This window comes from Astatotilapia calliptera, chromosome 12 (genome assembly GCF_900246225.1).
Source record: "Astatotilapia calliptera chromosome 12, fAstCal1.2, whole genome shotgun sequence".
Classification (NCBI taxonomy): domain Eukaryota; kingdom Metazoa; phylum Chordata; class Actinopteri; order Cichliformes; family Cichlidae; genus Astatotilapia; species Astatotilapia calliptera.
Genome location: NC_039313.1, coordinates 20,649,410 through 20,662,655, shown reverse-complemented (window position 1 = coordinate 20,662,655; position 13,246 = coordinate 20,649,410). Strand labels below are relative to the sequence as shown.

At 40.5% G+C, this 13,246-nt stretch overlaps 1 long non-coding RNA gene across 1 annotated transcript in view; it reads left to right on the top strand.

Moving 5' to 3' along the window:
* LOC113033243 (uncharacterized) overlaps positions 1-7,104 on the top strand; it is a 36,697-nt gene extending 29,593 nt beyond the window's left edge. Inside the window, exons 3-4 of the long non-coding RNA XR_003274009.1 lie at positions 3,662-3,759; positions 6,958-7,104. This is a non-coding gene — a long non-coding RNA (uncharacterized LOC113033243). The remainder of the gene's footprint in view (positions 1-3,661; positions 3,760-6,957) is intronic.
* The last annotated feature ends 6,142 nt before the right edge of the window (positions 7,105-13,246 follow it).

Below are 13,246 nucleotides of genomic sequence, written 5' to 3'. Positions count from 1 at the left end.
AATACAGTCTGCCAGGGCTTCTATTCAGCTTGGTCTTAGCAGGTTAGCAGATATTATTCTGTCTATTCTGGGTGTGTGATTAATGAGCTGCAAGTTGTATCTTTAGGACTCTCTCAGTGTGTGTTGAGTATAAAATCCTGAGCTAATGAAGGAAAGTGTACGAATAGCTTGAAAATGAATTCACAATTCCTCAAATATTTAATGCGACCAGTTAACAGTTACTTATTCTCACAATCACAGGTTTTTAGCTGTCAGTGCATTTCACATTATATATTTAATGATCCTTCCTGCTACCATTTCACAGCTGTCTCTATCTCAGAGTTTTGAATGCTATCTGTCAGTGTTCTTCACTTTCCCTGACAGTATCTAAAGGTTTCCTTGAGAGGGAGAGTGCCTGCAGGGTTGACCATACATCTCAGTCGAGAGGCAGGAGTCGACCGCTGAAAACAAACACAGTATGGCGGATATCATCTAATCTACTGAGCGCCATTATCGTTTAAGATATCAGTATACATACCCACATGAACCCACCCTCTAAACCAGACGCACTCTCTCCCTTTGCTCTCTTTGAGGTAAAAAAAAAAGAAAAAAGAAGCTTGTGTGTTGAAACTGAGAGTGAATGTAAGCTATTGTTGTGGTGTAACCGGACTCTATAGCAGGTTGTTTGATCCTGTTTTGGGCCTGAAAAGCTTTTTTCTTACTTGAGCTGCCAGATCAGCTGAGAGGGTCAGACAACAGAGTCTATTTGTAAAGTCCTCAGTCTGTCCGCTTCTGGGTTTTGGGGGAGTTTTTTGTCCTTTTTTTCCATCCTCACTTTGTCAGCTCAACTTCCTCATCCAGATTCAAGCTAGAGTCCAAAGTTTTAATTATAATGCAGAGGAGCATGCACTCATTCACATACTCTACTTAGACACAGATGTGTGCTTTTAGGTGCATGGTGCTGCTCTCAAAACTCCATTTATTCCTTTTTCTTTAAACTAGATCTTCCTGTGCCTCTCTCTCTCTACTGTGGAGACACTGGGATTATATTCCTCGCTTTGCACCTCTGGTGTGGCAGTGGCAGAAGGGAGAATGTTACTGGAAAGTGTTTAGATGACAAAAGCTTTCGCAAATTGTTTTGTTAAACCACAATACTTCCCATGATACATCCAAGCTCTCGTTGTATTCCTGTTTACCCGACATCATTTCATTATTTACATTACATGCCTCTGTATTGTCGACTGTTTTGGGAGCTGACTTGCACTTCTATGCCTTTGTTACTGTTTTGACATTGCACTCTCAATTTATGATCTGTTTAGCGTTCAGCGTGGACAATGTGCATGCAAATATACTCATCCCATTATACTGTCTCTCTTTGTATGTCAGCTTTCTTGCCTAAGAGGTATAGATGTAGAGTTGGTTGGGGGGAAGGGTTTGATAGTGCTGTATGGTTTTTTGGTTTTTTTTTGGAAGGAGATTTGCGCGCACGCACACACACACACACACACGCATCTGTGCCGCCAAACCCGTTTCAGACGTGAGAAACTGTACCTTAATTTGCATAAGAATAATTGACACTTCAAATTAGCCTTCCAATCAAAGAGGATTATTTTTTCAGCATATGTGCAGCTACTGAGCACTGCCATGGTGGAGAATATGAAAGGGAGGGCAAAGAGTGTAGGAACGGGAGGGGGCACGTCATAAAAGATTAACCCTTTCACTTCCTCATCTCAGACAGGAGGAGCTGGCGTGCCATTTTATTGCATATATAACTTGATATGCAGTTTAAAAAAGAAGGAGGAAAAAATGATTTCTCCTATAAGTCAGAGGATACTGTAAGACTGGTAGGGCAAAATGGTGCATCTGATTGATAGGTGTTTTACGTTTGAAAGCCTTAGGTGCACTGACTGTGTTATGTGCACGATAATACATCTATATTCACCTTGGTGGCACTGGGTACAGGCCAAGAGAGCGAGCGCTATTAGGCAGAGCATATGAGCGTGTGTGTATGTGTGTGTGTGTCATAGTGAATGTGTGCAGATTGAGGGTTTGCCCACATTAAACCATTAAAGCAAGTGCAATGTTGAATTATTGATAATGGCTAATGAAAAGGATCAGTTCAGGATGAACTACAGGCTTAACCACAGCCCTGAGGCTAACACACACACAAAGTACATGCATATACACCCATTCTCCAGGTGCAGCATTGATTTCAGCTTTTCTCCAACTGGAGTCAGATCGGTACCAATGTGTTTTTTTTCCCTGTTTATAGCTTACTCGTCATCATTCCATCATCTTTAAAGGCCCATAATGATCCATTCCAGTGAGGAGCAAAGGAGGCCACAGCAAAAAAAATAACTCCGGCTTTCTTCCAGGCCTCCGTGTTTGACAAGCAGAGAGCCTTTTTTAAGGTTGAGCCAGTTTTCAGGGAGAATAGGGACAGAATTCATTTTGGGGGAAGGGGTAGAGAATGGGGACTGAGGGTTTGGCGCCAGCCCCTCTGAAGCGCTCAGCATCCCCCCGCTTATGGGATGGCGGATGTGTCTGGGTGTATCCATGACAACCTCACTGCATGCAGGGATATACCACGGCAATATAGCCAAGGAAAGTTAAGAGAGTAGATGTGTGTGTGTGTGTGTGTGTGTGTGTGTGTACGTGTCGGTGCAGATCCATTCAGGTCCACATACTGTATCTCAGAGAAAGTATTCCCTCAGTTAGACCGGGAAGCTGCTGAAGTCTCAGTTTGCTGATAGACATATATCTTTAGCCTTTGACTCAGAAGCTAAACATAAATAGATGTGCTCTTTTGTAAGCCAGTTTTTTACTTTGACACAGTTGTAAGTGGTTCTTCTTGCTAATGGTTCAGCATTTCCTCCTATGTGCTGTGTGTTTTATGCTTTCGCAGATACAGACAGGTGCACCCTCATGTGCACTCAGGTCGCTGCCTAACAAACATTAAAACACAGACTAACACATTCTCAGACACAAAGTCACACAATCACTCTCATGAGTCTTGCATAGCTCAAGCTGTGTTATAATAATCCCATCTGGGATGGCCTGGATTCTCACTCAGAAAGTACCTCATAAAGTAGCACATATATGTGTTTCAGTGTGTGTGTGTGTGTGTGTGTGTGTGTGTGTGTGTGTGTGTGTGTGTGTGTGTGTGTGTGTGTGAGTGTGAGAGAGAGAGAGAGACAGCACAAGGGAGACAGTGCACAAGAGTGAGACAGAGGAAGATGCTTTCTGTGACATGGAATATATACTGCTTTATATTTTAAATTCACCTTTCTGTCCATGCTCAAGCACAAATGCACACAAGCACACACTCACAGATGTAGAGTCAAACTCAGATCCTGCGGGAGTGTATTTTTAACCCCAACTGCCTGTGCTTTTGCTGAGGGGTTAAAGGGCCGAATGGAGAATCAAGTAAATAATTCACAATAGCTGAAACTCTTTCGATGTAACCTCAGAATGAACGGGGGAGGGATACCAAAGAGACTTAGTTATGTAGTGGCACAATATAGTCTTGCAAAATCCTGCTTTGACTTAACGGTAAAAAGAAACAAGTAGGTCAATAAGTGGAAAGGCCCCTCACCTTCTGATTAAGTCTAGTTACATGGAACAACTGTGAAATGTCTTCATATATACAGCGCTAAACAATATACATGTCCTGTTATTTCAGGTTTGATGGACCAGAAGTCCATCATGATCCACAAACATCTGGAATAATGACCGGAGTCTCGGACTAAGGACATGGAATACATTCTGCTGATCTCAGAGGTAACCGAACTCGCTCCATTGTTACATGGCCTGCTCTGTGCATCCTTTTCCTCAGAACATTTGATATGGAGGTGTCTGTAAGACACTTTTGAGTGACATTGCCTCTGTCAAATGGCTGATTGAAGGAGACACAGAGAGAAATGCTGTGCTAATGAAATCATCTGACCCACATCCTTTCGTGCTATCCATTTCTCCAAAGACACAGAAAGGGCATTTATACAGGTAAACCATGACTGGTCCCTGAAGTGAAAGAGGGGGTTTTTCAGAAGGAAGAGGAGCATCCATTATTTACTATACTGAGGTTGCTAGACACTTAAGAGATAATGCAGTGCTTCAAGCATACAAAACATAGAGCCTCCTTGGTGCTGGTGAGGCCATTGTTGTGTGTTTTGAACATGTCTGTTTCCATCCATACTGACAGATGAAAAAGAATGTGTCTCCCAAAGGTTCAGAAGCTTGGACAGAGATAGACAGAGAACGGAGGAGAGGCAGGCAATGGGATGGTGGAGAGATGTGTTTGTGTGTGTGTTACATCTCTGTGGATGTTCGTTTTTGTGTCTGTGCATCTGTATGTCTGTTTATTACCCCCAGTTTGTTTTTCGGTATCTGCTCATGCACTTATATGTTGAAAAACATATCCAGTCATAGACTGCATAATGCAAAATAAACAGTCTTATTTAGTGCATGTGCCTGTCTATACATACATCATGTTCCTGCTGACTTTGTATAAATATTCTCTTCCAGTTCTAATAGACTTCAGTCAGGTCTTATTCTCTATAGATTAGCAGCATCACTTTCTCCCTCCTGGAGACTGGAAGCATCTGACTGTTGTCTACTGGGAGTAGTTAGCAGAAGGAGACTAAGGCATAAAACTCCTCCTACAACTTGGGGCAACACCAGATACTACTTTCTGCCTTTGTCAATTTCCTGGGGGACACTTTGACATGAAATCCTTTTTATTTTTTTGTGGAAGAGGAGAGAGCACTCCCCAAAATTCCAGTGTTTTTCTGCATAAATGCGCATTGTGATGGAGAGCACGACAACTATACATGTTTACAGATCCGCTCAGGGAAATTCCAAGTCACCGAACAATATCCGTAAACTAAAATATAGATGTGTGCATGTGTGTGTATTTTATAACATAAATGATGAAAATAATGACAAGGGGACCTATTATGCTCATATTTCAATGCTTATGCTATTATGCTCATATTTGGAATCTACTAGTGTTTATGGCTAAAACATATTGGTTCAGTCCCTGAATTCAACCTCTGTATAATAAAAAAGAAAAAAAATGTTTTTAACTCCTCTCCCTTTAAGGCCAACCTCCTTTTAAATAAACTGTCTTCTGATTGGCTACTCCTCACAAGCAGAAAGCAGGCCAGGCTGCTGTGCTAACAGCCAAAGATGTTGGACTGAGGTGACCGCATTAAGGATGATATCATTGTCTTTGACATCACATAGATCCAAGACTGCAACAAAACTTGCACTTTCACTGTTTGAGACTTTGGCCATCAACCAGTATCATAAAGCTAAAAATGGGAAGATCATATTTCACAACTCTTGGGTCTGCTTTCTCAAAATGTCTCTCTCTGAATTTTACAGTCAATGAAATGTTACGACAACCAAGAAAACGAAGGCTAAAACTATTAAAAATGCCCTAGTTCGTAAAAGATGCAAAACTCTCTTTGGGACATTTGAAATAATAAAGTTATAAGAACATATTACAATATTTTACCCTTTAAGTATTCATCTTGAAGCACGAGTTTTCACAGTGTGCTTCATCTCAGTCTTTCTGTTTTTTCTTGAAATATTTTACACTTTGGTTGAAAGTTTTTGAAAGAGGCAAATACAGCGGATCATCCTTATAGGCATAAAACTGCAGTGTCAGCAGAGGACATCAGGAGGATGCATAGAAAGGCACATGTAGTTTTGACTGCGATCAGCTGCCACAAACAGACAGGCAGGCAGTGTTTGCCCTTGAGGAGTTGTGAACAGACAGGGTGGTGTGTTTGAGTTGTCTGAATCCACCTCCCTTCATCTTTTGGAGTCAGGCTGAGTTGGACTGCTGATGGCCCAGGGACCCCATGCCAGCCCTGAACTATTTTGTACTGTCAGCCAAACATCAGACAAACTTGTTCAAGGAAACATGTCTGGCCAAAACACTACATCCATAAATTCTTGTTTTCTCTGGAAAAAAACGTTGGGGAGTTACTGATTTATTGCAGATTGTAAAGGTGTAGTGCACTCTTACAGCTATTTCAAGTGGTCAGTTAAATCAGCAAACAGCAGTCACAGGTTCATAAAATGACATGCTTTGTTGTCTTTGTAGTCTGATGCAGCTGACGAGACACTCAGCCACCCTTACTGTCTCAAATGACCCCAGCTGTTCTGTACAGCCTATACATTTGTATTGGGCCCCTTAATACCTTCCATGCTTGTCAACGAGCTCTATGGTTTCGAGGAAATTTAATACCATAATGTCTTTTTGGAGGAAGGGAGTGTCGGGTATGGCAGGAGTAATGGAGGAAAGGCTGGAAATGCAGGTAACCCAGGTTAGGCTGAGGGTACAGGGATCCGGTAAGGCGTTCCCCAGACCTTAGAGTCTTCTAGGCTTCTCTATTAGAGAATAATAAGCAGCTGTAACCCTGAGACACTCCCAGGCCTGTGTCCTCAGCTACAAAAACCTCCACTGGGCTTCTTATCAGGTTCTAAGGATATCATGTAAGACAATACATGTGAGAAGTGCAGGGAGAACAATAGGAGGAAAGTGCAGTGTGATATGAGGGGGACTAATGTCAGCGGATATTGCTGAGGCCTTTGTCGCCTTCAAGTACACTGGGAACTCGCAGCTCACTGAGCTCCTTTCATTCAAGGCTCATGCTCTGGGATGTGACGAAACTCTACAACAAATGCCGTCCCTCACGCTTGATGGCAAACTGTAAACACGGAGGTTATGTGTTTGTTGTGTATGAAGCATAACTCACTCTTTCCCCAATCTTGGTGGAAAAATTGTGTTTACTGAAAGCTAAAGAGTATTTCCTAAACGTTGTGTGCTGTACATTTGTTTCCACGCAGCATCAATATTTTTCTTTAAAACTGTAATTAATAAACTCCTGTGATAAAATCTAACACTGCTGTAATGATAAACTCATATTTCTCTTCTATTTCTTTTTCTTTGTATTTCTCTTTTTTTAGGTAAATAAGTTATCCTGATTAAGAAGAACGGAGCCAAACTTTCAGCAATACAGAGTCTTACAACAGCCTGAAAATAGTACTTACTGTGCCTTTGTTCTGATGGGTATCATATTTTCTTTTCTTTTTTTTAATGGAAAAACACTTCTTAAAATAAGATGAAAATATTCTACACATTAAAACATGTATTTATTTCATGTCAGTGATTGAATTTAACAAGTATATTTTCTGACAGCTAAATAAAGACTTTTTCCCCCATAAGTGATGTTTTAAGTGTGAGTTATTTCTTCCTTTCTGTTCAGTGCTGTGGCACTCCAGGTAAAGAACAATGTGCTTGACATAATTGGGTCCTATGTGGTTATGAAAAGAGCATGCACACTGATAAAAGCTGGCAGTGTGATCAAAGCACTATGTGTCCTGATCAAATCACACACCTGACACAGTTGTAGTTTTCCCAGACAAACTTACGAAATGTAGAGGAAAGAAATTTCAGTCGGCGCCAAGAAGCCTTCCTCTTGAAAATCTCTGTCATTCAACACTGTGAACCATTTTGACACGCTGCTCCTTGTCTGTCAAATCAAGCGTAAGTGCATGTGCAATAATTAAGAATTACAATAATTATTATTTTTGTCTATATCTCCTTTTGGGGGGGGGGGGGGGGGGGATGTACAGTCTGACTTCTGTTTGTGCTGTCAAGGTGTCTATATAATTATATCCACACGCTAAATTACAAAGACAAATTAGGATCACGATATCTTACAAATTGTTCGGTATAGAAACAATTTGGTTTTATCTTTTATTACTCAGTTTTTATGTCCTTCCTGTTGCACAACTACCAGTATACAGCACACCAGGCTGCGAACCAATAACATCATAACACTTCATGAGGTAAGTAGAAAGCTAATGTTTGACACTGGAAAATGCAAACTGGACATGTAAAGGACACACACATACAGACAAACTCATACTGACGTCCTGCGTTTTCCCACAGTATCCAAACACCAGCATCTGGTGAAGTACTTTTTAAAAATACCACTAAGTGTAAAAACCAACTTTATTTTTCATTTCTGTGCAGCTCTCTAGTCTATTAAGTTGTCATTTTAAGGGCTTTCCTTGCTTTCCAGTTAGCAACATCAATTTAAACTGCTGTAAACTGTAATTGATTAAGTGATGGCTCGAGCTCACTTGTAGCATTTGTGTAAAGAAAATAATATGACATAGAAACCTGCGTATATTCCTCGATTATTCTATTTTAGCGTTGTCTAGATCTTAACTAGTTTAATATTCGGTTTCATTTATAGTTTTAAGGGCCTCTAGTTAAAACACAGCACAGCACAAAACACCAAATTAACCACAATTCAATGTCAAAATATTCCAGTAGTCTTTCTTTCTTATAGAAAGAATAAAATTGAGTAAATTTGAGGCTTAAATGTTCTTCGCCTGAATACATGCCTCTATAACCCTCAAAGATATCAACTGTACAACAACTGCCAAATTAGCTTTCAAGTATCAGCAATATAACTGCAATGCACTGCAGTACAAAAGGATGTTACACCAAAAGATAGAAGTCACAAGCGTAATTCCACCTCTTTGGAAATGTTTTTGTTTCAGAAGAAGGAGCATATAAAAACTGTGGTATGTAAACTTTCCCTTGAAAAGCCACTGAATAAAATTCAGCTAACTCACAAGGGACATCACCCAGCAGGGGCCGTAAGTTAAACAACCTCAGAACAACATTAATTTTGTATATTTTTATCAAACAAGCCTAAAGGCCAGTGCAAAACCTTCTTTTTATAAAATAAATGGTAAATGGCCTGTATTTATATAGCGCTTTACTAGTCCCTAAGGACCCCAAAGCGCTTTACATATCCAGTCATCCACCCATTCACGCACACATTCACACACTGGTGATGGCAAGCTACATTGTAGCCACAGCCACCCTGGGGCGCACTGACAGAGGCGAGGCTGCCAGACACTGGCGCCACCGGGCCCTCTGACCACCACCAGTAGGCAACGGGTGAAGTGTCTTGCCCAAGGACACAATGACCGAGACTGTCCAAGCCGGGGATCGAACCGGCAACCATCCGATTACAAGGCGAACTCCTCTTGAGCCACGATCGCCCATGCAAAATTTGGAGAGGAGCTTATTTAAATGAATCATGCAAACTTAATTTACAAAGATTTTCACAAGGAATCTACTGCAAAGTACATTGACTGCAATACTGAAAAAAAAACATCATATTTTGAGCCTGATTTGGGTCTGATATTTGCTGCCAGGAGTGGTAATTTTTGTCGAATGCCAAGGGAATATTTTAAGCACAAGATACTGACACAGGTGAATGGCTCAATGTCGTGAGTGCAGAGCTTTTTACTGACTCCCAATATTTGATTTGTCAAACTACAGAGATTACAGTGATTTAAGCAGGTCAAAGGTGTGTTTTTGATTAATGCCTGACTCTCACAATATGCACAATGAACTTTAATAAATACTTGCAACCCTGTATGGCAAAAACAAGAATAATACAAGCAATTATGCATAATCACTCAATCAAAATGCTTAAGGTAATTTTCTGTGTTACCCTACTCACCCTACAGGACAGCTGTCACACAAGATTTACCGGTGAAATAGTTTTCACCAAAGCACACTATTTAGTTTCTTAGAACTTTAAAGTTTGCCCTTACATCATAAGAAACTGCTCCCTCATCAGGTCTGTTCATTAGTGACACTAATTTAAAGTACTACTGTTGCCTTGTGTTGGTCACTATTACAAGGAACTGCCTGTGAAAGCCATCTTATCTTTTTAAGTCACTCAGTAGATTGTTCGCACACTTCCCACTGCCCAGTCTCACATTACTTTGATCTGCATAGTAACTCTGGTCCTTCATGGCTAAAAGGGAGGATCACTTAATAATTACTCTGCAATTAAATATTTATTTTTCACCCTGACTACTCATTATTTGCTGATTATGTATGTAATATGTGAGATAAATACATTCCATTTGGACCAAATCATTGTCTCTGTGATTCTGCACAGAATTGGGGGTCAATAAAATTAAGGCTTTTCTTATGAATTAGACTGATACATTTATTTTAATTGGTTCAATTCATTAATATGAATCTGGTGTCACTGAAAATCCAAAGTGCCACACTCTTCATTATTCCCTCTCCTTTTCTAATCACATTAATTTTCTCTGCTTCTCCCTACTTAACATTCATTGTCACTATTTTTCTCACACTTACCCCATTTTCATTTCCTTTACCAGCATCATTCTTCCCTTCTTTCCTTCACCCATCTTTCAGGCTCATCTGTCCTCACTTGTCCTCTCCCACACTAAACCATTCTTTTACCGCCCCTCTCATTCTTTTCCTCCCTCTCTCTCTCTTTTCCTCTCTCTCACTTCTATTTTTCTCCCTCTCAGATGTCAGATCACAGTCTAGTCTTCCGCTTGCCCTGTCATCACATTTTTCACACAGCCCCATCCCTTAATTGGGCCTGTATCATCATATCATATCATGTAGAATACCTGATCACAGCAAGAGATGAAAGATGGCCTCCAACTATCCCCACACAGACAGACTGACACACATAAAAACATACACATTACACACAGCCGCGCTCACACGGATGCACGTCAGTGGTCATATGGGACATGAATCTAAGCTGAGGGTTGTGTCTGTGTAAATTTTTGCTCCTCGTGTTTGCAGCACATTGTCGATGTGATCGTTACAGTGTGACAGGTGAGATGGTGTGTATTCCACGAGTGTCCAATGATGTTTGTATCAACTGCTAGTGGCTTTTGTGATGAGACAAAGGATGCCCTGGAGCCAGCGGTGTCACATCTGCAGGTAACTATGGCAAAATAAAGGAAGCCTCAACAACAACTGTCAGAGGAGTGTTAAAATAGCTCAAACATGTCTTGGTGTCAGTTTGAAAGATCCAACATGAAATCTTGTGCAAGCTCCCCTGTCATTCCTGCAGCTGGTAAAAACGACTTAGCACTGTAGCCGTTAACTATATAATGAGCTTCTCATTCACTTTATGCTCTTCCAGATAACAAAGGTAACATATTTATAAATTAAGTTTATTTAAGTCTTAATTATACGGCAGCACGGTGGCACGGTGGTTAGCACAGTTGCCGCACAGCAAGAAGGTCCTGAGTTCAATTCCACCATCAGGCCGGGGTCTTTCTGTGTGGCGTTTGCATGTTCTCCCCGTGTTTGCGTGGGTTCTCTCCGGGTACTCCGGCTTCCTCCCACCATCCAAAGACATGCAACTTGTGGGGATAGGTTAATTGGATAATCCAAATTGCCACTAGGTGTGAAAGTGAGTGTGAATGGTTGTCTGTCCCTATGTGTTAGCCCTGCGACAGACTGGCGACCTGTCCAGGGTGTACCCTGCCTCTCGCCCTATGACAGCTGGGATAGGCTCCAGCGCCCCCCGCGACCCTGAAAAGGATAAGCGAATGGATGGATGGATGGATGGATAAGTCTTAATTATGTTTATGACTTAACTGATAAGCATATTATATCCCCATTTAGGTCCATGGTAATAAATAAGAAAAGAATGGGAAATGGAACTGGGCAAAACTTTGTTAGCTTTTGCATGCATTAGGCATTCACTGTTATAACACAGTCCAACTCATGTTGTTTCTAAGCGTATAACTATTATTATTACAGAGAGGCAGAACTGATAGCATTTGTTGCTCAGGTTCCACATTAACAGGGTTGTTGTTAGCCATAGCTGCTAGCTGCTACCTTAATGATAATACACAGCTAATGTGACTATGAGATAATTGCTAACAGTTAAACGTCTAATGTAAACATCTGCACCAGCAATGTTAATACTTATGATAACTTTTTAACATGTAAATGTTGAAATGGGAACTGTACTGACCTCTCCAAAGTCCTCAGGAAGAGTTCCTCAATATTGTGAACACAGCTAGCGCTAGAACAGTTAGTTAGTGTATGGGCTGTGCGTCTGTCTGTAAAGTTCTGAATTAGCTGGAGGTGAAGTTGACATCAATAATACTACAAATGCATATCTAATCCACAAATCTTTACTATCAACTACTATCTTTTTCTTCTTCTGTCAGCTGCTACTTTTAGTGGTCACCACATCTGCCTCCATTTTATCCTATCTTAGGCTACATCCACACGTACACGGGTATTTTTGAAAACGGAGATTTTCCATTTTCGTTAAATGCAGAAATGAAGGAAAACGCTGCTAGGAACATGCCAAAGCAACAGGTGGCGATATATTCCTAACCGTGTAGAAATGTTGGCCAATCAGAAGTCTAGAAGCCTCGGTGGGAAATAGTAAACAAGGATGGGGCATAGAAGCAGAACCGAGTTGTATGTGTGGAGGGACAGTAATTGTGTGTGTATATGTAAGCATTTAAACACTGCAGAGAATACAATTAACAGTAACATTATTGTAGAAATTCATTTCACCGAAACAATAACGTGGCGCACAGTGTGACATCAAAAAAGGTGCACACGTTTGACGCTGCGTTTTCTGCATTTTCTCAGTTTTTCTTGTCCACACGTAAATGCAAAAACGGAGTTTTCAAAAATATCCACCCTGGCCGGAGCTTTTAAAAATCTCCGTTTTCAGTGACCGAAAATGCCGTTTACGTGTGGACGACAGGTGCAAACGCAAAGAAAAATCTGCGTTTTCAAAAATACCCGGGTACGTGTGGACGTAGCCTTACATTGCACGTGATTTCTTAGTTTGGTGTATATTATTCAGACCATCAAACAAATGGTAATATTAAAAAAGAGTAAATGTGGGTCATAAATTATGCCAGAATTTATAAAGGGGAGAAAAAAAACTACCAAAATGCACCTGAGCCTGAGTTAAATAATTAATTAACTGTGTTTATCACAATCAAAACTTTCCACTTTCCAAAAAAGGCAAGTTCAGGTCAATTTGAAACAAGAGATCACTTAAATAGAACCTGACAAAGTAAAAATAGGCTAAAAGGTCTCAATAAGCAACAAATCATACCACCAGTGTTGGAGATGTTACTCAAAAATATGAATGTATTATGTACTACTTTTCATAAAATTAGTGTAACCTATTAACTTACGTTACTTAAATTCCTCGCCAGAAAAAGTTTTTTTTTTTTACAATGTTTGTTACATCAATTTCACGTTACTCTGTGAAAAGACCAGAAACCGCTGGTACCTAATTACCAGTTAACAATAAAAACCCGAGGCGGCAATTACACACATCAACACAAACCCCTATACTAGTTTAAGACACATAAACAATTTCATGTATGAACGCAA